This window comes from Chanodichthys erythropterus, chromosome 16 (genome assembly GCF_024489055.1).
Source record: "Chanodichthys erythropterus isolate Z2021 chromosome 16, ASM2448905v1, whole genome shotgun sequence".
Taxonomy (NCBI): Eukaryota; Metazoa; Chordata; class Actinopteri; order Cypriniformes; family Xenocyprididae; genus Chanodichthys; species Chanodichthys erythropterus.
This window is the reverse complement of record NC_090236.1, coordinates 4,214,508-4,239,923: the sequence shown is the minus strand read 5'-3', so window position 1 is coordinate 4,239,923 and position 25,416 is coordinate 4,214,508. Positions and strand designations below refer to the sequence as shown.

Sequence of the window (25,416 nt, the reverse complement as noted above, 5' to 3'; positions counted from 1 at the left end):
ACTCTCATATTTTCAGACTTTTGGACCTTACTGTATCTCTCAGAGCTGATCTCCAGAAAACATTGAGATGTGCGAGTATGTGAAAGGTTTGTTTTTGGCTCATGCGTCTTGTCTGTCTATATTAAGCATCGTTTTCTTCCGCCCGAGGATCATTTATCCTCTGTCACAGCCATATAACCGCATTTATGTGGAGATCTAGTCTGTCATTTTTCATGGTACCAGGCACAATAATCACTCACACTAATGTTTCTGTATGTACTTACAGTCACGCACAAAATAGGCTGTGCCGCGCTGAATCGATCCTAGTCAGAAATGTGGTTGTACTATTCAGGCGTATCCTCAAATAGCTAGATGGGAAATAAGTGACAAGACAAATGAAGAAATTGCATATTGCCGTTTTTAAATGAAATTAGAAGAACACATGCCTTTGGTTTGTGCCCGCCCTTCATATAATGATTATTTTAGTGTATATTTTACATATTCTGACATATAAAGGTGAACAGGAAACTTTAAGATGGATTTATATTTCTATTCCAGACACACAGAAAATTCTCTGAGGATATGACATTGAAAAGAAAGAAGGACACAAGAAGGGAGGGAGAGAGACAGAAAAGGAGACAGAGAGAGGCAGAAAGAGAAAGACGTGCTGATTGACGGACTCACTGGGTGGTATGGTATTGCTTTGACTTCCTGCATTGAGTTCTGACTGCATTTAAATACAGCCTAAAGCTAAAGAAACACAAGGAAGCGTGTGTCTGTCTGTGTCTTTATCTAATATTCTTTTGTTTTCTGCACATTGCGATGTGGCAAAAGACACAAGCTATTATTTATCCGAAACAATGCAACAGATGGTTTACTAAAGCACTTGATGTGTCAGTCTGCTTCAGTACTACTTTAATTTCCCATCTGATTCCAGTGTTGGAGGTCAGAGATAATGTGCATCGCGCTGAACCTGGGGATTTGTGCAGTCTGTGTTTATCATTAACATGGTGTGAGTCACTGCAATTAATCCAGCCTGCACTGCCTCTACATAAGCAGCTAATTTTAAACGACAACAAAAGTGAAAATCCTTCGCTTAGATCGTTATTGCAAAGCAAATGTCATTTCAGCCAGAATCGACGTGTTTTCTGCCAGTTGCCATAGAAACATCCTCTGCCAGACTGGAGCTTGGTCACTCGGAAAAGTCAGAATGAAATGACTGAAGGTGAATAATTAAAGTGGATGTGTGTGTTGACAGTCCAAATGAGCAAAAGGGGTCTATGAAAAAAATGGAGCTTAAAACATAAAAAGTGAATATTTTAGCTTTTACAGAAATAATCTTAAAGGCATTTTCAGCAATTACAGTCGTGTGATGCACATCCAAGTGAAATGTTGGGTTATGATATTTAAAAAAAATAAAAAAATAAAAAATCGCAAGGTCAATTTTTTTTAAACATGAATGCATAGATGAATCATTCACAGTAATAACAATATCAATAACAAGGATTTAGAAAATAGATAAGGTGAATTTTTATTTCATGCCAAGTTTAAAGTACATCTTAACAAGCATTTTTCCTTTGTAGATAAAAATTAGTTATATGAATTTCTTTAGATTTCAATTTAATTTAATTCTACTTCCTTACTTTCAATCCAGTGAATTCCGCATCCTGTTTCCAACCTCAGTCCAAATTCAGGACATTCTTAAATCTTTTCTGATTGGTGCACACATATTGTGCACTGACTGTAAATAGATATCAATACTGAAAAATACTTCAGTGTAATTAAAAATACATTTTATTCAATGTTTGTGTGTGTATATGGCGCCATTAGCTTATCGGCATGTAAACTACCTATGCATAGCATTTCAGATTGGTTACTTCTGACCCAGCTAACATTGTATGGTGGGCCCAGTGTAGGCACGATATGGGCCCTACATTGTGCATACACTGGCCCCATCGTGTAATGTTGGCTGGGGAGGTTTCCCAATGTGTAGGATGTTACCTTAATATCATCATAAAATCAAAATGACACTATTTACTTTGTTAAACTCAAAGACTATAGATATAGAATGACGGTTCACTCCTGTTAGTTATGAATGGCAGAAACTGCATTGTGCAATATGTCCCGCCTTCTAAATAAAAGAGCCAATCGCTGATGATAAAGTCATTGCGTCAATGCTGTTAGAAGACTCGTGCTTAGGACTGCACATGCACATTGGCTCGTCTAGCCTGAAAACTTTTCTGCTATTTAAGAAACAACATTTTTAGGACAGTTCAAGTCAGATTTTGTTGCTAATTTGAAATATTTTTTTAGTTTTTGAGATTTCAGGATTCCCCCATTCAAATAGATAGGATTTGGTCTTGGATGGCTGAAATAGCTGCCCGGAGGCGTTGCAAATATGGCCGCAGAGTGAACAGACTTTCCTTGAAAGGGACTTTAGACTGGTGCACATTACTAATTGTGAACAATTAACCCATGCAAGTTAATAATAAAAAAAAAAAATTGTTTGTCATGGTAATCTTTAATCTTTTGCTCTGGAATGGCATTCCCTCTCTGATGATGTCAGTTTGATGGCTTGGGTAGAGTATAGGGCTGCACGTTTATGACAAAAATCATATTCGTCAATTGTTCCCTTAAAATTGTAAATGCGATTATTAATTACGATTATCACAATTACATTGAATAGCTTTGTACCATTGTTTAAAGCAACTGCACGCCATATTATTTTTGTAAAAATAAAAAACAAGCTGAAAACACTTTTCCTGAATTTTTGTTATGCTTTTCTATTGCATTAAGCCTCAAATGTCAAATATATACATTGGTTTGGCTTCTTCTTTAATTAAAAAAAAAGTAAACATATGCTTTAAATAATAATAGGGGCTTTCACACCATGTTGTTCTAGGAACTTAGTTCTAGGAACTAGGATCCCTGAAAACTAATGCTCCCCAGGGCCATTTTCCTGGTTGCATTCGCACCGCCAGTAGGAACGCTGAAGTGATGTAAGCCATGCTTGTTGTTGTTACTTTTATTTTGACCGCACCGTGAACAGCTCAACCAGAGCCTGAGCACACAATGCTTGCATTCTCTGTCTTCAGTATTTTATGATCTGTTTAACAGTCCTGCCTGTCTAATACGTTATTAGATAGAACTGTTATACAAAGAAAGTAGACAGTGTATGAAAAACTATTAGTTTAGTCGCACTGGATTTTCTTCTTAGCATAAAGTTAAGAGGTCCATATATCACTGTTTTCTATGTTTGTATAGTTCGTTTGTGGAGTAAATATATAGGGTGTGTACACGGCTTTTTAAAAATTGCGGGTGCTGGTGTTTTGCGTTCGTTCGACCAATCAGCATTACCTGCTTACATCACTGGTAGAAGTCGTGATTCGCTACTCTCAATGCAACATGCTCTAAATACACCTCTTAAGCACTCAGGATAATGTAAGTGGATATTTTTTAATGTAATCGTGCCTTTGAAAGATTACAAAATCATGGCATCCGTAATCGTAATCGCGATTAGCAATTAGATTAATTGTGGAGAGGAGGTATGCTAAAATAAATCCCCTCTATTAAATATTCCGTTTCATATGGAAATACGTCACAACACTGAAGTTGGTATCGACTTCCAGTTCATGTGGACTTTAATAGGCAGCAGGCAGCTCACAATATTTTGGAAGAGAGATATTTTGTGTGTTTATGAAACACCTAATTCACTCAAAGAGGGATTTAGACAAAAACCACAAAAAGCTGCAGTTAAAATTATCCCTGTAAATATTTATGAGCTTCAAACTCAAAAATTGAAAATGGCTCTAAATCAAAAAATGCTGCTAACCCATAAACACAATGCTTTTAAAACAAATAGACCTCTGACTCCCATAATAATCTATAAACTTCCAAACATGTCCATGCTCCTGTCATTTCCAAACAGAAAACATAAGAGCTCTCCTTTAGTACTAAACAAGGTTCAGCTGTTAAATTATCCACTTGTGAGATGGTGGCATGTTTGTAGAACTACGAACTCTCTCGCACTCTTTCTATCATACAATGACCTCTGAGCTTGCAGTGGTGGGAAATAAAATGTTTACAGCATGTGGAGAGCATCATCGAACAGCTGACAAACAGCACTACGCACACACCGCTTTTTTTGTTCATCGGCTCTAGGCAGCGATAAACATGGTTGAGAGTCTCTCAGTTGAGTGTTTAAATAATGATGAGGAAGAGGGAAAGAAAGCCAGGACTGGGTGTTGCAATATCCTGGTATGTCCTTTAGCATTAACATTAACTTTTTACCTCTTTTCTGTGGGTCACAAGTTTACAGACAATAGACAGGCATTTAAATCACTGGATCACGTGATATACACTTGATCATGGCCAAACCACCAGAGAATAGCTCTTAAAGACAGATCATTGCAGCAGCCAGTTCAGTATATGAGAACACAGTTGCTAGTTACTAACCTGGTGAAAAGGGACTTTCCATGCTTTGTCCAGGCTGGCCTATACTGGTTTGGTGCTGGTAAATTAGCAGAACTTGGCTGGTAACCTTAGGTTAGCATGGTCTTTCAGGTAACCCTGTCTGATCAATGTATTTTGCTGGTTAAGCCTATTAAACAGAATCCAAACCACAATATATGCTCATTTCATACATTTTGTCACTTACCCAAAGTGCACGATCCTCAACAAGGGATGTTTCCCCTGGAGTTTCTTGATCTAGGAAGCAATGGTAATAGGTTAATGTCCATTAATCACTCCTTGAATCCCTTCTAATCACTATTAGCCCTGACCTGTAACCTAACCACTAAGTTAAAACCAAATCAACTGTTTTGTTTTTCACCTCAACAATGATCTTTCCGATCCAATGTAAAAAGCACAGTCCAAAATTACTTCTCAATAAGTGCCAACTGTGTGCAAAAATTGGCTTTGGTGAGTAAATAATAAGCCAGTTGGCCAGTACTTTATTAGAAAAAGCAACAATGTTGAACTGTAAGAATGATAGTCAGACCCTTGATGATGTAAGTAATATGAGCAATTCAAATGAAAAATATACTATATATTACAGAAAACACCTGCGAGTTGTGTATATTCTTACAACTTTTACCTCAAAGTTTTTCTATCAGAAGTCTATCTAAGCTGCTTAAATTTATCTAAGATGTTTTTTGGGGGTTTTTGTTTTTTTTTGCTGGCACATACGCATGATTGAATATTTCTCAAATTAAGTAACTAAAACACCCTGACTCTTAATGCATCGTGTTTCCTTCTGGAGCATCAGTGAATGTTTGAACCTTTTTTAATAGTTGAGTTTGAGTCCCTCAACTGTCCTCAGTGTGAAAAGATGAATCTCAAAATCATACAGCCACTGCTGGAAAGGTTTCAAATATGCAAAAATGCTTGAAAACTGATGTATCTGCAGGAGCTGGAGGATTTTTCTGAAGAACAGAGCTCAGTTTAACTGCTCAGGACAAACAAGAGACTCATGAACAACCATCACAAAACATAAAAACAGTCGTGGATCATCAGGTAACCACACACAGTATTGAGAATCAATGGTTCACATACTTATGAATGGGGTTATTTTAATAAATTCAGCTATTGTTTTGTCTTGTGAACTAAATGAAAACATCTTTTATGTAAAATATCTTACTCAGGACAGTACTAAACAAAAAATAACATGCATTTTTTATTATCCCTCTTATTTTATTAAAATAATTCTCATTTTCACAGATTCTGCAAGGGGTTCACATACTTTTTCATGCCACTGTATATTAGAAACAAAATCATGTTTTTGTGTGTTAGGTGGAGTTTTCCAGAGTGATGACACATCACATACACAAAGAAAAAAACATAAAATAAAGGCATTGTCAGAAGAACAAAAATATATTTCCTAATAAAAATAACAAAATACATTTTTGTGGCTGGTAATAAATATCGACAGTCAATTCTCTTTCAACACCTGTGCCACTGGCAAAAAGGCAGAGCAAGAAAACATGTCTCCCTCAATGACAAATTTCCATGACAAAACACTTCCTTATTCCATTATTTAAAGAAATATTCTACCCCAAAATGTCTGAACTTTTGTTTACTCACCCTCATGTCTTTGCAAATCATATGGCTTTCTTTCTTCCAGAAAATACAAAAACAGAAACTTTAAAGACTCTTTTTCCATGCACTTCAAATGAATGGCATATCATAAAAATGCATTTGACAGTTTTGTGTGAGGAACAGATTGAAATATAAGTTAGTTTAAAAGCAAAATTTTGACATAATTATACCCTAGTTCTTCTTCTTGTGTTTATGAAAGAATTAGTCTACCTATTTGTGAAAGAATCATTCTTTTGAGTCAGATCATTCATGCAAAGATTTATCCCCAAATGAAAAAGAAGTCTAATGATAGACAAATCAAAACCTTCTATAGAGGATGGTAAGCCCCAAAACCAACCCAGTCTCATATGAAAATGTATCCTGACTACGTTGGTCCAAAGTGCAAAACGTAGAGGGGTTACAATAATGGCCCTTAAATTGTATGACTGTTACATTTTTTTTTGCCTATTGTTTTGCGTCCAAGTCACGTGACTTTAGAGAGCCCGGCCGTGGGAACAAAAAACATGGCGGACGTTTCTCTACTTTTTAGTGAAAAAACAATATTTTGAGTTAGTTTCTGCATAAAAATAAGTTTTGATTACATTTTTAGCGAGAAATATATATTCTATTTTCATAATATGCACTCAGTGAATGTACATAATCACTCGCTTGCGCGTTGTTGCAAAGATTTTTCTGATCTCGCCAGAATAATGTGAAACTGCTACGTTTTGGTTGCTATGAACAATATTTTATTTTCTGCATCAAAATAAGGTTTGATTACATTTTAAGCAAAAAATATATATTTTATTTTCATAATATTCATTCAGTGAATGTACATAATCACTCGCTTGCGCGTTGTTGCAATGATTTATCTGATCTCGCTAATGTGAAACTGCTACGTTTTGGTTGCTATGAACAATATTTTATTTTCTGCATCAAAAAAAGGTTTGATTACATTTTAAGCAAAAAATATATATTATTTATTTTCATAATATTCACTCAGTGAATGTACATAATCACTCGCTTGCGCGTTGTTGCAAAGATTTATCTGATCTCGCCAGAATAATGTGAAACTGCTACGTTTTGGTTGCTATGAACAATATTTTGAGTTAGTTTCTGCATAAAAATAAGGTTTGATTACATTTTTAGCGAGAAATATATATTCTATTTTCGTAATATTCACTCAGTGAATGTCAACCCGTTCTCACTCCTGACCGTTCTCACGCTGAAGAAGTCTCCTTCAGAACACATCGCGATATTTGGCATCAGTTCGCGTGTGCTGGATGTTGGTAAGTAGTCGTAAATACGCTGTTCTAATGTTTGATATAATGTCTTTTCTGTTTGCAGATATTAATCAGATTAACGTTAGCTCCCTCATGTTCAGTCACTGCATTATATCTGTCACCTCCGCTGAGGTTTTGCTTTTCATTGCTTTCTATATTAAATACTAAACTAGGGTGATTAAACACTGTCACGTGACGTGCAATATATTGCACAATATATATAACATATTCATATCAGGTTCAAAGTAGTACAAGTGTAGTTTCAAAATGGTATTTGTTGTAGAAGCACGGTAAAAAACAACACTTACCATGCTTTTTACCACAGTATTGGTCGTTTTAATGTGATTTTTGTTGTAAATACAGAGTAACCACAACACTTATTATGCTTTTAATGCCTAATAATGTTAAATCCAAAAACTGTAAGGTCAATAAGAACTTCTTTCCTATATATATTTATATATAAACCTATATATTATAAATAATGATATTTTCTTTTCTCTTGTTTTAGCTGAAAAGACAAAAAGGGCCTTTCGGAAATGGATGAAGGAGACAGAAAGCTGCAAAGGCAAATAATTGCAATGGTATGCATGTGTTGCTTTTAACCCTTTATCAAACATTTTATCAAGCATTTGTTAAATAGTCTCACAGTAAATTAAAATTAAAGTCAAATCCTGTACATATTTATCACCTTATTTGTAAATCAGTTGTGCCCCTTCTTGGACAGTTGGACGTCCCACACATAAAAGTTTATATTAATTCCCTTGAATTCTTTAAAATGATTACAGATTGGGCCCAAAATGTTCCAATGATACATGATGTCTCTCCGCACCTCATAACTACCTCTGTTTGCAAGAGTGGAAATTATCATTTGACTTGTCACATGACATCAGATATTCAATTATTTTGTCATAATCAAAATAATTGAATATCTGATGTCTATTCAATATCTAATCAGTTACACTGCTGATAATGTCCTGCTTGCATGTAAAACATGTTATTTTTTTATTTATTCTTTTAAATATAAATATAGCTTGCTATTAAAGACATATGTTTAATCATGGAAATGCCCACATATCAGTGAACTTATTACATAAATGCATTTAACATTTAATTATGCAACACTCTTTACAGAAGGAAATCCTACAGTTATGAGTAAATTGACAACTTGAATGTGATGTAATAAATTTACCTTCCTTTCTGTCTTGCAGGATTACTTGCAGATTACTTAGTCCTTCTTTTTAGGATCTCTACAACATCAAACTCAACAGCTCTTTTAAGAGCCGACCCTCACAAGAGCTACTAGTGAGTCGCTGCAAACCTGCCGTGATCAGCCCTTTCCAGGTAAAGTTTCTAGATATTTAAATCAGTATTTACTCATCAAATGCTCTCCTGGATGGTATGGTAAATTAACTTATTTATAACTGTCTCAATTTGTATGTTTTAAGAACAAGAGTAATTGCACACAGAGTAAGTAGAGACTTTCTTGTTTTTCTGTGCAGAGAAGGAAGACCAGTCCTTATATCAAAGCAAGCTCATCGAAGTCCTTTGTTTAGGGTGAGGAAGGAACATGACCATCTCATGCCCAAAGAAGACAGAAGTCCATTGGTATGTCTTGTGTTGAGGCAATGCTGTAATATGTAGTACAGAATTTAATGTTGTTCTCTCAAAGGACTATTAAGTTCTTAAAAAGTTCTTAAAAACTGTTCATTCTGTTTTTTTTTTTTGTTTGTTTGTTTGTTTTTTTAGATAAAAGCAGACAGGGAAGCTTTGGAAGATAATGAGTTAATATAATATAATATAGTATAATAGGAATTAAATAGTAAATGTTCTTTAAATTATGTGTAATACCTAGTTTTTTTGGCTTGAAATAAGGCCTTATACTGCACAGACCTAAAACATTGTATTTGTGTTTTAAAACAGATAGCAAGTGAAGTCACTAACAGAAGATCCTAGAGGAAAAACGACTGATGTGCAGCTACGGAGGAACACAAGAGGCAGAAACTATGCATGGCCATGGCTTCTTCATGAGTACGGTAAGTCCTGTGCCTATTCTTAATTCTTGCCTTAAAGTTTTTATTGCAGTATTTTAACAATTTTACATTGTACAGGTTATCACTTGGTTTTTGACCAAATTATGCTCTTGAAACAAGAAACAGAAGAGTATGTTGTCCTGAAAGAAATCAAGGCTCAAAAGAGAGCATGCCTTTCTAAAAGATCTTTTAAAACAGGTTGCTGTTAATATGGGTAAAACAGTTTTTGTTCAGTACTTAGCTTACAGTCTGTGCTGCATTTTTATTATAATATATATATTATGTACTGCTGTTTTGTAAAGTTAAATCAGGAACAGGCAACTCTAGCCCTTTTGCTGTCTCCTTTTTGAGGTGGAGAGTTTACCTCTAACCATAATTGAGCACACCTGAAAATTTTAACCAAAGTCTTCAGGTGTACTTATAGACAGTTATAGGCAGTTGGGTTTGAGGTTGGAGCTAAATCTGCAGGACCGTGGACGCTGAGGGCCAGAGTAGCCCACCACTGTTTAAATCATGCAGAACATAAGCTGACCTGGCTGTCCATTAAACTACTTAACTTGAATTGTGTGTTTTTTTGTTTTACTTTTAGACCAGGACTGAAGAACGCCTGACAATGGGATGTTAAGACTTCTTCCTCTGGTTGAGAAAAAGCTACAGCACATCAGTGATCACATCTTCTGGTCATCAGTTGTACTGTAGAGTACAACTGAACAAACTGTTTAGAAGAAGAAGAACATGAACATGATAGAGACGTGTACAGGGAAGAGCAAGAACCCAGTTCAGCTGTGATAATGAATCTTTATTTTAAACTCAATATCAAATCTGTTTTCTGGATCATAGTTGACTGGATGGGATTCTGTGGCGCTCATTTGTGCAATAGGAGTAAAGTCTGTGAATGGATTATTATGACGTTAACGTATTTTTGAAGACACGTTTTTATTTATCTTGAATCTCATTTGTCTTTATGCAAATTTCAACCTTATGCTGTATCCTCCAATAAAGTGTTGTGTAATAAATTATGGTGAACGTGGTGTTTGGTAGAGTAAATACAATTTAACTAAGCTGAGTTTATTTCATAATTTAAATAAATGACATATAATTTCCATGATTGTTTTACTTATTAATACATAAATATATATTACATAAATATTTTCGATCTAATTCATGATATTTGGGACAACAATGCACCAAAAGTTGCATATACTTTCATGTTGTGACAAGGATGGCAGTTTCCAGATAAATAAAGGGAAGGAATGTGAATAAAGAGAGGCTGCAGTGGGTTATACTGATACAAACACTTCAAGCAGAGTTGAAGAAGATGGATGTTGATCATTCTGGTACATCTACTACTGCATTCAAAATGACAGCTGGACATTACTTATGTCAGGCATGTGAGGAGCAAGAAGAGGGGGTGATAATGACATTTTGGCACAGTTTCTTATTTTACTGAATAGTGCATTATCCTTGTGTAACAGTAATAGTGAAGTGTAAATATAAATAGTTTTTAGTTTACTGCCAACACTGGCAGCTGGATAATGGCAAGTTGTTGTGGGTTCATCCATTATATTTATTGGTGTTCATACAAAAAAAAAAGCAAAGAAATAATCAACTACTATTCAATTAATCAATTATTATTATTATTATTATTATTATTATTGTATTACAACATTTTGTTATAATATTTCCATATTTCATCAGATGGTCTCACAATACCCATCAAAAACCTATACAAGCATGATGTTAGAATGGAAAATGAGGAAATGATAAAATACTGCAATATTTAAATGTGATTCAACAAAGTTTGTTATTCATGATGAGGAGTACACACTTGTGTAGATTTTAATGCCCTTCCACCCCCAAGGGGCCAGTACCGGCCCCTGGAAGAGCAAAAAAAATGCACATTTCAAATGGCTGTAACTCAAAGTCCGGTTAGCGTATCAAAGAGAAAATCAACAGGACAACTGCTTATGCTATACTAAATAATGTTGGGCACAGTTTTCAGACATACATGGAAAGCTGGCATAAAGGTTTTTTAATAGTGATTACAGTAAAATATTAAATTTCAGCCTGTCCCTCATATATTTAATAAATGTTTGCACAATAAACATATTTAGATATCGAGTTGTCCATTAAAGATCTTATTATTTTAACATTTATCATTTCTTTACTAAACGTTTTAAACTACATTACCCATATGTCTCTGTCATTCTATCAATGAACGGGAAACATGGCGCTGTAGTTCATTGAGAAGCTAGGGTTAGGGTTGGGATCTCGGTAAAGGAGTAATTTCTCACAACATGGAAACACTTTATAGTTAACTTAATGTATGAGTAACGTAATATTCACACTAAAACAAACTTTGTAAGATAAAGCGCCGTTTTATATGGGTTGAAAGGTAGTCCAATCACAGCGAGTTCTGCGATAGAGTCACAGCCAATCACAACACAGCTGAACAGATGCGTCACGCTTACTTGTCCATTTATGGTAAATGACGACAGATCTCCTTCGGTTCCGGCTGACGAGAAAGATTCCTTAAATATATAATTAATCTAATTAAATATAATAAAAATCACATTTTACAACGAAAGACTCCTTTGTGTTTTAAACTGATGCATAAATATATTTGAAAGAGATATAATTGCATCTACTAAAGTGCTTCTAACATTTACAGTAGATATGTAGTATATTAAAGGTATACATTTAATCACTTATTTATACCATTCTTCACCATTTGAACTCTTGGAATTAAAATAAATATAAATAAAAGCATAATGAATGTACTCGATTTTGTAATCATATTCCAATATTTAGTGTCAAAGACAAATGTAGTCCCCAAACTACTGCACAACAGTATAAAAATCAGTTAATTGTGAGAAAAAAATATATCCAGTTACAGAGGCAATCTATTATAGTGAAATATAACTACACAAATCGATATGATGAAGTATTATTTTTACAAACCAAGAGATGAGATAAAATTCCATGTGAAAATATGTTTCTTTAAAGAATAGGGGGAAAAAAATAACATTTTACATTCTCAACTTTAATACAATATAATATTGTGTTTATTGTTCACTTTTACTGTAACTAAATGAAAGGCAAATTCAAATAGTTAATGCATTTTATAAATGTTAAATATTTTCAGCAATAAAATGCTTCTATAAAATACATTCATGGGTATGTTACATTTACATTATCCAGGTACTGATATAATGATACCATAGATGTAGTTAAGGTGGACATTTACTATAGTGACACTGTAAAAAAAGGTTTAATGAAACAAAATGCAAGACATTTTCAAGTCCATCTAAATGAAGAGGTAACAAACTCACAGAATAATGTCCAGAATGTCAATGTGTCATTTCTGTAATACTCTATATCAGCACCAAACAGAATTAAATAAATATTGATTGTTCTCAGAGGGTTTTCCTGAACACTCTCACTAACTTCAATTGTTCGGACAAACAGCTGCTATACACACATGCAGAAATACATATTTGACTATAGTCGCAGCATTACTAGAACTTTTACCAAAACTCCGGATGAGCACTGGTGCTTCTTTGATAAAGGCAAGAATATGGAAAAAGATAAATTACTATTTTCAATATTGGTTCTGCACGTTTCAAGGAGATCATAAGGAGGAGTCCACGTGAAGACTTTTAAAAACTGTGACAGAGTGAAGGGTGCACCTCCCTGGACACACCCTAAGCATGACCAAACAACAACACCCAAAGACAGATATGAAGTGGACACCACCAGGAGAATGCAGGGGAAGACATGGAAACGAAGGCCTGAAGAATGTCGGTGTCCCATGGGAAGATGTGGAGAATGTGGTCACAGATTGGATACGTTGGAGGACACTTGTTACCCAATGTGCCCAGCACAGCACTTGATGATGATGTTGTGAGTTCATACATAACCGTAGGATTTCCTTCTGTAAAGAGTGTTGCACAATTAAATGTTAAATGCATTTATGTAATAAGTTCACTGATGTGTGGGCATTTCCATGATTAAAAGTATAGCAAGCTATATTCATATTTTAAAAAATAAAAAATAAAAATAAATAAATAACATGTTTCACATGCAAGCAGGACATTATCAGCAGTGTAAATGATCATGACAAAATAATCGAATATCTGATGTCATGTGACAAGTCAAATGATAATTTCCACTCTTGCAAACAGAGGTAGTTATGAGGTGCGGAGAGACATCATGTATCATTGGAACATTTTGGGCCCAATCTGTAATCATTTTAAAGAATTCAAGGGAATTAATATAAACTTTTATGTGTGGGACGTCCAACTGTCCAAGAAGGGGCACAACTGATTTACAAATAAGGTGATAAATATGTACAGGATTTGACTTTAATTTTAATTTACTGTGAGACTATTTAACAAATGCTTGATAAAATGTTTGATAAAGGGTTAAAAGCAACACATGCATACCATTGCAATTATTTGCCTTTGCAGCTTTCTGTCTCCTTCATCCATTTCCGAAAGGCCCTTTTTGTCTTTTCAGCTAAAACAAGAGAAAAGAAAATACCATTATTTATAATATATAGGTTTATATATAAATATATATAGGAAAGAAGTTCTTATTGACCTTACAGTTTTTGGATTTAACATTATTAGGCATTAAAAGCATAATAAGTGTTGTGGTTACTCTGTATTTACAACAAAAATCACATTAAAACTACCAATACTGTGGTAAAAAGCATGGTAAGTGTTGTTTTTTACCGTGCTTCTACAACAAATACCATTTTGAAACTACACTTGTACTACTTTGAACCTGATTTGAATATGTTATATATATTGTGCAATATATTGCACGTCACGTGACAGTGTTTAATCACCCTAGTTTAGTATTTAATATAGAAAGCAATGAAAAGCAAAACCTCAGCGGAGGTGACAGATATAATGCAGTGACTGAACATGAGGGAGCTAACGTTAATCTGATTAATATCTGCAAACAGAAAAGACATTATATCAAACATTAGAACAGCGTATTTACGACTACTTACCAACATCCAGCACACGCGAACTGATGCCAAATATCGCGATGTGTTCTGAAGGAGACTTCTTCAGCGTGAGAACGGTCAGGAGTGAGAACGGGTTGACATTCACTGAGTGAATATTACGAAAATAGAATATATATTTCTCGCTAAAAATGTAATCAAACCTTATTTTTATGCAGAAACTAACTCAAAATATTGTTCATAGCAACCAAAACGTAGCAGTTTCACATTATTCTGGCGAGATCAGATAAATCTTTGCAACAACGCGCAAGCGAGTGATTATGTACATTCACTGAGTGAATATTATGAAAATAGAATATATATTTCTCGCTAAAAATGTAATCAAAACTTATTTTTATGCAGAAACTAACTCAAAATATTGTTTTTTTCACTAAAAAGTAGAGAAATGTCCGCCATGTTTTTTGTTCTCACGGCCGGGCTCTCTAAAGTCACGTGACTTGGACGCAAAACAATAGGCAAAAAAAAAAAATGTAACAGTCATACAATTTAAGGGCCATTATTGTAACCCCTCTACGTTTTGCACTTTGGACCAACGTAGTCAGGATACGTTTTCATATGAGACTGGGTTGCCCAAAACAGACATCACAAAATGATTTCACATCGCTATTCATGACTGAGTATTCAGGGGTTAGTGGCCTTCTGCTGACTTATTGTGTTAGCGCTGATGCTAGCATGGATGCTAATCAAGCTGACAGGCTTCATAACTAGTCTGTGTAGTAGTCAAAGAAATACGCATCCTTTGAGTGTGTGTGATAGAGAGATGTGGACATCCAGTAAGACAGTGTGTCAAAGTTAGTTTGAATATTAGCATTCAGCGTGTGACAATATGTCTGTGTGCCACAAGAGAAGCTCAGTCTAAAAGCCTTTTTCCCTAAGGCAGGACTCTAACAACATAGATAATAATAGAATTATTCACAAAGATGTAATTTAAAATGCTTTATCGCCTTGCAGCCAAACAGACTGCAAGCTTAAAGACACATTTTAGTTTTAAGCATTCTAGTGTTGTACTACCAAATGTGTCAAATCAAGTCCTGAATATTTGATAGACGGAAATAAGAAATAGCCCTCGAGATATACTAGATAAAATCTGCTCCATTCTTCATGCAGTGCACATTTGCATGCGTTTTTAAAACTCAAGTGCCTCTCTTGGGCACAATCTGCTATTTGTGAGAATATTCGATGTTCTCTGAAGTTGATTGTGAGGCGATAACCTGTCAGTCTTGGCCCTTGGACCTCTGTCTCTTGTGTCCTGCTTATTCCAACATGAGAGGAAATATAACTGTGAAGTCCAATGGTTAATGTGGGTAACCCTTTGGTCTCTTTTCTTTTCATTTCCAGTTCCAGTATAGCAACACTGTTCAAAAGTTTGGGGTCAGAAAGATTGTTTTAATGTTTTTGAAAGAAGTCTCTTATGCTCACCAAGGCTGCATTTATTATTTGTTTAACTGCAATCCTGTGAATTATTGAAATTTAAAATAACTGGTTTCTATATCAATATATTTTAAAATGTAATTTATTCCTGTGATGTCAAAGCTGAATTTTCAGCATCATTACTCCAGTCTTCAGTGTCACATGATCCTTCAGAAATCATTCTAATGCTGATTTGCTACTCAAGAAACGTAGAATATGCGGGGGACGTTCTTAATAAAACTTAAATTCACCCCCAGCACATGTTTTTGGCAAAGTGTGTTAGAAGTTTTCATGGGCCAATGAGAATACAGATTTAAATTCAAAGGGACTAGGTAGTTTATGCATGGCCTGACGTTTTATTTTTATTCAAAATGAGTCGATGTGAACTGTTGAAAAAAACAGCATATGCTGGGGTAAGGTAGGTTTTGAAGCTGGTATGCTGGTTTGAGCTGTTTTATGCTGGTCCTGGACCAGCTTAGGATCAGTTTAGGATCAGCATAAACCAGCTTCAAAACCTACCTTAAAGGGATAGTTCACCCAAAAATGAAAATTTGATGTTTATCTGCTTACCCCCAGGGCATCCAATATGTAGAGGACTTTTTTTCTTCAGTCGAACGCAAATTATGATTTTTAACTGCAACCGCTGCCGTCTGTCAGTCAAATAATAGCAGTGATTGGGAACTTGAACAATAAGAGTCGAAAAAACTTCCATAAACAAATCCAAATTAAACCCTGCGGCTCGTGACGGCACATTAATGTCCTAAGACACGAAACGATCGGTTTGTGCGAGAAACCGAACAGTATTTATATAATTTTTTACCTCTAATACACCACTATGTCCAACTTCGTTCAGCTTCCGGCTAGTGAGGTCTGATCGCGCTTTGACAACGGAAGTGATGTCTCACGCTCATTGAAGTATATGGGCAAGACATCACTTCCGTCTTCAGAACGCGTTTTTTGACCTCACTAGCAGGAAGCTGAACGCAGTTGGACATAGTGGTGTATTAGAGTTAAAAATGATATAAATACTGTTCGGTTTCTCGCACAAACCGATCGTTTCGTGTCTTAGGACATTAATGTGTCGTCACGAGCCGCAGGGTTTAATTTTGATTTGTCTAAGCAAGTTTTATTTACTGTTATAGTTGAAGTTCCCAATCACTGCTATTATTTGACTGACAGACCGCAGCGGTTGCAGTTAAAAATCATAATTTGCGTTCGACTGAAGAAAAAAATTCACCTACATCTTGGATGCACTGGGGGTAAGCTGATAAACATCAAATTTTCATTTTTGGGTGAACTATCCCTTTAACCAGCATATTCTGTTTTTTTCAACAGGAGCTTAACACTTGTTTCATTCATACTGGAATGGACTAATAACTTATGACATTCCAGAAAAATCCCTTATATAGACAAAGGCATCCATCTATTGCTGGAGCTGAATAAAAAGCAGAAACACACGACTGCACGCGTGACTGTGCGGATAAATGACCCTTCACAATAGATAGATAATGCTTTACAAAATCTAAACCTTTTTAGATTTTACAATGAACTCTTTTAAAGAGAAGCAAATGACAGTTTTTCTGTTCAATAAAATACCTACTCACCTGAGTAACAAATACACAATTTTCGCGTCGCTTTTACAACATTTCAAATCTTTCAGTTCTTGCCATCTCTGAAAAGCCAAGTCGATGTTCATTGTCAGCAGACTCTCCTCGGTTATGCGTTTTTTTTTTTTTTTTTTTAAACGGCGGGTATTTCCCCAAAGGTTAGAGATTTAGTGTTAATGCCGTTTCTCGGCGGTTATGACAACCAACGTACTTATGCTATGCCACTCAAACACGTCAAAGTATACGGAACAACTTTTCTGTATATTTATGGATATGACGAGACGTGCAGGAGTGAGTGACGTTTATACGCGACTTCCCGCGAAAACCATCCCGTCAGGTCTAAAATATAACTTATATTATAATAGACTTAACATAGTCAATTAGAGTAAGACAAAAACACGTTTTGGAAGAAGAACGTTGATGTATTTTCCCATTATTTAAATTGTAGGCTATTCATTTTTAACCAAAAACGTTAGTTTAGGCTAGCCTATCTTTAAATTTAATTTTAACAAAAGTATTATTATTGTTATTTTTTAATTGAATGACCCCAAAGTTTTGAAAAATAGTGCAGATTTAATGTTTGAATGGTAGGCTACACCCAGGTTCTGGTAGCCAACAGTAAGAAATCTGCAGATTTTATCCACATAAAGACAACCTATAACCAGAGAAATTATACCGCAAAACATTCTCATTGAGTCTTTTTTTTTCTTGTTAACCTAGCACAAATATCTAAAAAAAAAAAATAATAATAATAATAAAAATTAGCACAGCACAGTTGAAGCAGCACACCTGTTTTCAACATTGATAATAATAAGAAAAGCAGCAAATCAGCATTTTAGAATGATATCTGAAGGATCATGTGACACTGAAGACAGCTTTGCAATTCAGCTTTGCAATCACAGGGATTAACAGCATTTTAAAAATATATTCAAATAGAAAACAATTCTTTTTATTTGTAATAATATTTAGCAAGATGACTGTTTTCACCTTATTTTTTTAATAAATAAATGCAGCTTTGGTGAGAATTCTTTCAAAAACATAAAAACTGTAATGTTTCCAAACTTTTAACAGGTAGGCTACTGTATATTTCTGACAAGTACATAAAAAGTAGGTCGGAAGTATAGATTCGTATTTTTAGTAGAAAAGAAGTATACTAACAGCACACTTATATAAACTTCTTTTTTGTAAGGGCTGCTATGAAGTCCATACAGGTTAAATGGCACATTGTGGCTGTAAAGTAGTGCTTGTAAATACCCATGTTAATCTTAAAATGATAAATGGGACACCCTACAATGCCATGGACTTCTTGGCTGTGCTTGAGTGGAAATTACAAGACAAGTGTGAGATTAGGGACGGGCCCATCATGCTGAACGTCACACATAACACACAGACAGGTACAATCAGACTGTCCTGGTATAAAAACCTGTCTGTTGAATGCACTGCATGTGCTCTTTAAATGTGAAAACACTGATTTACTAAAAAGAGAAAGATTTGCTAAACAGAACGGTGTGACAGCAGCCGGTAGTGTGTGAGTGTGTGAGTTATGGCTTTTGTCTTGTGTCTCTGCCCGAGGTCACGATCAAAGCCGCTTTCATTTCCCCTCTCAGGCATAGAGCAGCAGTCCCATTGCTAACATGATGTAATTCCAGTTAAGACTGACATACTTGAATGTGACCTTTGAGTTAAAGCACAAGGGCTGACCTTTTGATCCATATGCAAAGAACAGTGAGGCTTCCAACATATTTCAGAGTTTAAAGAGATAATACATCACTTTAGAGAATCTCCTTATGACAGCCGCACATATATGAGCACATACCACAAAAACACATAGGGTTGACAAAGTCTGTCTAAAGCAGAACCTGTTCCAAGACAACAGAAAACGTGAGAAGGAAAGAGAGAGAAAGGTTTAAGCATATGATATATCTCCGGAGATTGTAACAGGTGCTTTAACAGGTGTTAACTTCACAGTGGGAAAGTGCCAGATGATTTCTGACTGATGTGTCCGTATGTAGGCAGGATGGTCACTTAAGCTCAGGGATTCCCATTTTTCTGAGGCAGATGTTCAGATTATTTTAGTTTTTTGAATGTGCCCGGATGGTTGATGTATAATATTGTGTTCTAAGTTTCCAGCAACAAGGAATCTGGCTGCCCACACTGAATGTGAAACTAATGTTTCTGTGAAACTGAATGTTTACGTATGTGGAGCGCAATGCTACAGAAATATCATTCTTTGTGGTCGTGACTGGTTAGGAAAAAATTCTGATTTACAAAGGTTGTCATGTTATCGCAACACTTGACATGTAATATGTTCCTTAATGTTTTATTGATTCAATGTTTTAATCAAGATTTTAGGTTTAACTATTCATATAAACCTAACATCTTGCTTAATGTAAAAAAGTTAAGGTTTATATGAATAATATAGAATTCTTAAAAATGAAATTTGGGGTTGGTAATATGTATTTTTTATGTTTTTGAAAGAAGTCTCTTATGCTCATCAAACCTACATTCATTTGATCAAAAAAATATGTTAATATATTTCAAAATTTAATTTATTCATGTGTTGGCAAAACTGAATTACTTCAGTTTTCAGTGTCACATGATCCTTCAGAAATCCATCTAATATGATGATTTGGTGTTCAAGAAACATTATAAATACTTGCTGAATAAAAGTATTAATGTAATAATAAAAAAAATCTTACTGATCCCCTTTTGGATGGTACACTGTAAACCCGAATACATTGGCAAAATCAGTTACATAATTTAAAAAAAAAATATTATTATGATAGTAAGCAAGAGAAGTGGGAGAAAGAAGGGGATGGGGTCAGAAAAGGTCCGCAAGCCAGGACTTGAACTCATGTCGCCTGAAGTGCAACAACACTATATGTCGGCGCACTGTCCACAAGGTTATTGGAGCTGACAAAATTATCATGTAATCTCAATTTAAATATTTTTAGTAGTGGCAATTTAACTAGCTTTATAAAATGGTTAGTTCTTGTGCTTGATTCTGATTGGTCAATAGCTTATTCACGATAAAACACGGCTATGATCGCTCCACCCAACGGTTCTGTGTATCACTACACAACACCCTTTGCAACCACTCTTAGCAACGTAAACCGTTTGTTGTCAGTTGATATTGTTCATTGAAGCTCATGTATTATGTAGAAGAGTATTGTGAGAAAGAGGTAGAGTGAGCAAGTTTATTACCTACATTCAGATGAAGCATTTTCCTCTAGGTCAATCCAATGTTAATAATAAAAAATCTGTTTAAATGTATCTTGTCCTTTTAACAGTTAAGCGGTTGTCCCGTGACTGACAGCGCTAGTCAAAGCATTTGTCAGTTGCGTCTTGTTCCGTGTTCACAACAATTCGGTCTTTTCAATGCAAAAGTCTTCACTACTGACTGACACACTCATAAAGATAGTCTTTGACCATCTAATGGCGTAATAATGTTTTTGTCTGGTGGAAGGAAGGCTTTTAGTAAGAGTTTACTTCATGAAAGTTGGCTTTAATATTTGTACTGTATTGTGTGGTAACTGTTTTATAAAAGCAAAACTCATCTAAATTAGCAGAGCAAAGCATTAAACACTACTAAACCTCTCCCACTTAACATTAATCTTGCACAAAAAAAACATAATTTAACACTTTTATCAATTTTAGCAAACATTTATAGCATTTACTCACCCTTTCGAGTGTCATGGCAAAGCATGCTGGAAAATAGCCCAGTTTCAAGTAAATTTAAAGGTGCAATATGTAATATTTTTGTGCCGCTAGAGATCGCTAGAGGCCTAATCAACTCAAAGGCGTAGCTTGATGACGCCAAGTTTGAGCGTTAGAGTTTGGGACATATGGTCTTCATATCACAGGCAGTGGAAATAATGGGGATAAGACTCGGGAAGAAATCATGTTCATGGATGCGATTATTTACGTTATTGTAGTATGAAGCAGAGCAGAGCCGAGTGTTGTGGGAGCTGAACGAGGCCGCGAGTGGCTGGACTTTTATTATGCCAAAGTCGCCGGCACCGCTTGTTCCCTTGTCTATTAAAACATGTAAATATTAAAGCTTCTATGGTTTCTACAAAATAAAAACGGATGAGGGTAACGCGGGTATGACGCATTTGACAGGCGACTCCTCACACGTCCTGGAGCCTTGGTTAAAATTGCAATTTTCTCACGATTTACAAATAGTTGGAAACATTTGGAATATTGTAAGTACTCAAGTGAACAAACGACCTATAGTGGTTTTTTGGATATTTTACTGCAAAATTCTTACATATTGCACCTTTAAGTTTGTCTAAATTAAAAGAAACAAGTTCATAGAACTCAAAACAGTGAAACAATTCAGATTACTTAAAATTAGCTTTGTGAACTCAAAAGAAAAAGAAAGTTCTAAATACTCAAAAGTTAATTTGATCGAACTAATTTGTTTAATTTGAGTTTATAATGGGGTATGGTGGGGTTTTTTTCATGATTTTTAACACCTTTTAACCTTCACTAATGAATTTAAATGGTCCTGCTGAGTGAAAAAAAAAAAAGAAAAAAAAAACGTTTTTAAAAGTCTTTCAATTAATACAGCCCTAAAAGCTGCATGCATAATAATTCTAAAAGCTTTAGAAAATGCTGTTAAAAATAGTTTTGAATGGAACAAAGCATGTCACACCGCAGGACACGTCAGCTTCCCACCTGTGTACAGTTATAATTGCAGGTTACCTTGTAAGAGACAGATTTAGACAAATATTCAAAACGTTCACTGACTGAAACAGTGAAGAAGATTTCTGTGAACACACATAACAAAAGACCCAAAGTTAGAGTCAGAGTATGAAGAAGATCTGTGTCACGATCTGGCCAGCTGGCAGGTTTCTCCTCCAGACTGTGAGTGACACACAAAGCTGTCATGTGTAACTGGTGACACAGTTCTCCATGCGTGAGCAGTGACGGGTCGTCTGTGTAAAGCATAGCAGTCTGCACTCAGCACAAACAGACCAATTATCAGTGTGCTTTTAGCATAGCAAAAGAAAAAATCCATCGCCATTTACTGATCATACATTTACCCCGGGGTGGAATATTCTCTCTGTTCTGATCCTAGACTATCTTTCCATCACCATGTACAGCAAAACTGATCCCTGATCAGAGGAAAACAGCACTTTAACCCAACAGAAACTGTGTCATGATCCTAAAGCACTTCCTGCATCATATGACTATAGCTTTTGCCCGAAGACATCAGAAATGAGGACAAATTCCTGCCAGTGAAAGAGATGGTGGCTCAAAAATTGGTTGCACATCTTTTATGAAAAATATAATGCTAAATTCAAATAATAAATAGTATGTAACTAACCATGTGACTGATGAGTTAAATAAATAGGTTTATCAACTTTTAAAAGAGGAGAAAAGGCGTACCATCTTTTGTTGCCCATGTCAAAGACCGCAAGTCCAATCAAACTCACTTAAATAACAGATTTCTAAATTATGCAGGCATCAATATGAACAGGTTGCATGACATCCCCTGAAACCCATGAAAAACTACACAAGGAAACACAGACTTCATTAAATACTATTTCTAAAAATCTTATTCAGTTTAACCGTCTAAATCCAATACAGCCATTTCATTTGTGATTAAAATATCTTAAAATGTAATAAATGTATATATTTTTTATTCTGGCATGATTTTAAAACATCATATAACAACATAGTGCAAAATGGTATTAAAATTATGCGTAGAAGTCATTGCTTTGTTATGATAAATAATGTCTGGAAAAATGAATTTCATTGATGTTATTCGGAGTAACCAATATAAAGGGATCATTTTGGATCAAGTCATGCGATCAATATCATGTGACAGGATGTGACATCATTCAAACACCTGCAAAGGACCACATGGTCATGAAGCAAAGTAACTAACTCTCTTTAAACTCTTTGAACTATTTCACTTACTCATATGCATATCCCGAAACATCAGATCATTCGGTCAACTGCTAAAACATGGAAAATGTTGTAATATTTTAAAAACTTGTACTAAATATAAAATGTTTTATTGACCTTTTGCTAGGTAGATATCAGCCTGTTAGCATTGTTTAAAATATCGTCATTCGGTATAACCAAAAGTGTCATTCAGTAAAATTTTGTTTAAACCGAATGACTTTTTTGTAAATAAATTTTGTCCATCTTGTAAAAAATGACAAAAGCTGTGTTAATTGATTATAAAAACCACATAATCTCATTGTTAACACCTAAAGGTGCTAAAGAGGATGTTTTGTTTTATGCATTTTTGCAATATTACTTGAAACTGTCTTTACTAAGTAATAAAAGACTATTTATTAGGTGCACTGAAAGGAATAATATTAATTTACATCATCTGTGCACGAGGTAGGGCCTTAAAAACATCAGCCAATCGTTTACGCGATCATTGCGTAAACGATTGGCCCTCTGGCTTGTCAATCACTGCCGTGACGTTCCTTGTGAGAGACAAGCACGGCTGCGCGCTTCCAGTAACTTTCCACACTCCACAGGCGCCGCATGCAATGTTTTTGTCCGGAGACAGGAGTAACAACTGCAGATTATGAGTTACCTGCGGTGAGTCCGACATAATGAATCCACTAACACGATACAGCGAATCCAATGGATGGCGTGATACAGGGGGGTTGTTCTTACGTATGCGCTCTGTAACAGTCTTTGGATTCTCAGTTGACGAAAAGATCCTCTTTATCTCTCCATTATGTTTTTTTTTTTTTTTTTTTACACTTTTAAAAACCTTATTCATCATTCACCCGTATATGACTTTCTTCTTTCTGATGAACACAATAGTAGATATATAAATAAATATCCTGACGCATCCGAGCTTTATATTGGCAGTGAGCGATACCAACGAGTATGAAGCTGAAGAAACTGCTTCCATCCACATCCAGCCTCCATGAATGTGTACTCCACACAGCTCTGGTGGTTAATAAGGGCCTTCTGAAGCGAATCGATGGATTTGTGTAAAAAAATATCCATATTTAACAAGTTATGAAGTAAAATATCTAGCTTCCGCCAGACACAAATGCATCGCTTCTTTTCAGAAGACGTTTATTAACCATCTGGAGCTATGTGGAGTATGTTTATGATGGATGGATGTGGATGGACTCATACTCGTTGATCCCGCTTAGTGCCTTTATATAGCACGGAATGCGCCAGGATATTTATTAATATATATCCGATTGTGTTCATTAGAAAGAAGAAAGTCATATATACCTAGGATGGCTTGAGGGTGAGTAAAGTTTGAGGTAATTTTCATTTAAAAGTGAACTAATCCTTGAATGTTCTTGGCAGAAACCATTAAAATTACACACTTAAAACATTTTACAGGTGCTGATTGTTTATTTTTTTTAAAAAGCATTTATTTTCTGCCAACTGCACATTATTCCGCATAATCAAATAAGGGCTACTCATCAAATAAATAAAATGATATGAAATATTGACTTGCCTTGGAAGACCACCGAGTGATCTGAAAGACATGACTCCAGCAAATCATTATATAAAAATATCTGAAAGCTACAATAGTCCAATCAGAATCAAGTGCTCCATTGAGCAGTGTAGTAAAATGATGTATTATGAAGCTGGAAATCAGAGATTTGTTCTTTTTATATGCACTTCCATGTGTCCGCCCCCTTCCCCCATCTCATAAATGGTTTTCTGAGCAAAGCTGAAATTGGAAATCTAATAAGAGCACTTTTCATTGACAACCGCTGCTGAGGACTGAAGCTATTGGCTGCGTTACAGCTGTGAGAGTCAATCTCTTCAAGTGGAGTGAATGGCCACTGAGAGTCTTAGACAATACCACGCTGACAGAGAGACTATTTTAGCATGGAGCGAGAGAGCGAGGCGTACCGTGGTGGGCTGATTGTCTCTGACTCGTTGTGGACGTGCTCATTAACCTCTTAAATCTCTCTCTGCGGCCCACAATAGCAGGACTATTCATTCACTGACTGGATGGCGTGATAAATGAAGGGCAGAGATAAACAGAA

General features: G+C 35.3%; 1 long non-coding RNA gene across 2 annotated transcripts; it reads left to right on the top strand.

The window, feature by feature from the left end:
- The first annotated feature begins 582 nt into the window (after positions 1 to 582).
- Positions 583 to 10,377, top strand: LOC137003653 (uncharacterized). 2 transcript variants are annotated; one of them, XR_010892022.1, is made up of 6 exons: positions 583 to 669; positions 7,846 to 7,918; positions 8,546 to 8,678; positions 8,837 to 8,942; positions 9,258 to 9,370; positions 9,957 to 10,377. It is a non-coding gene; the product is annotated as an uncharacterized lncRNA (long non-coding RNA). The 2 variants fall into 2 exon arrangements; XR_010892021.1 differs by lacking the exon at positions 583 to 669 and having other exon boundaries at positions 7,764 to 7,918.
- Positions 10,378 to 25,416: the final 15,039 nt, after the last annotated feature.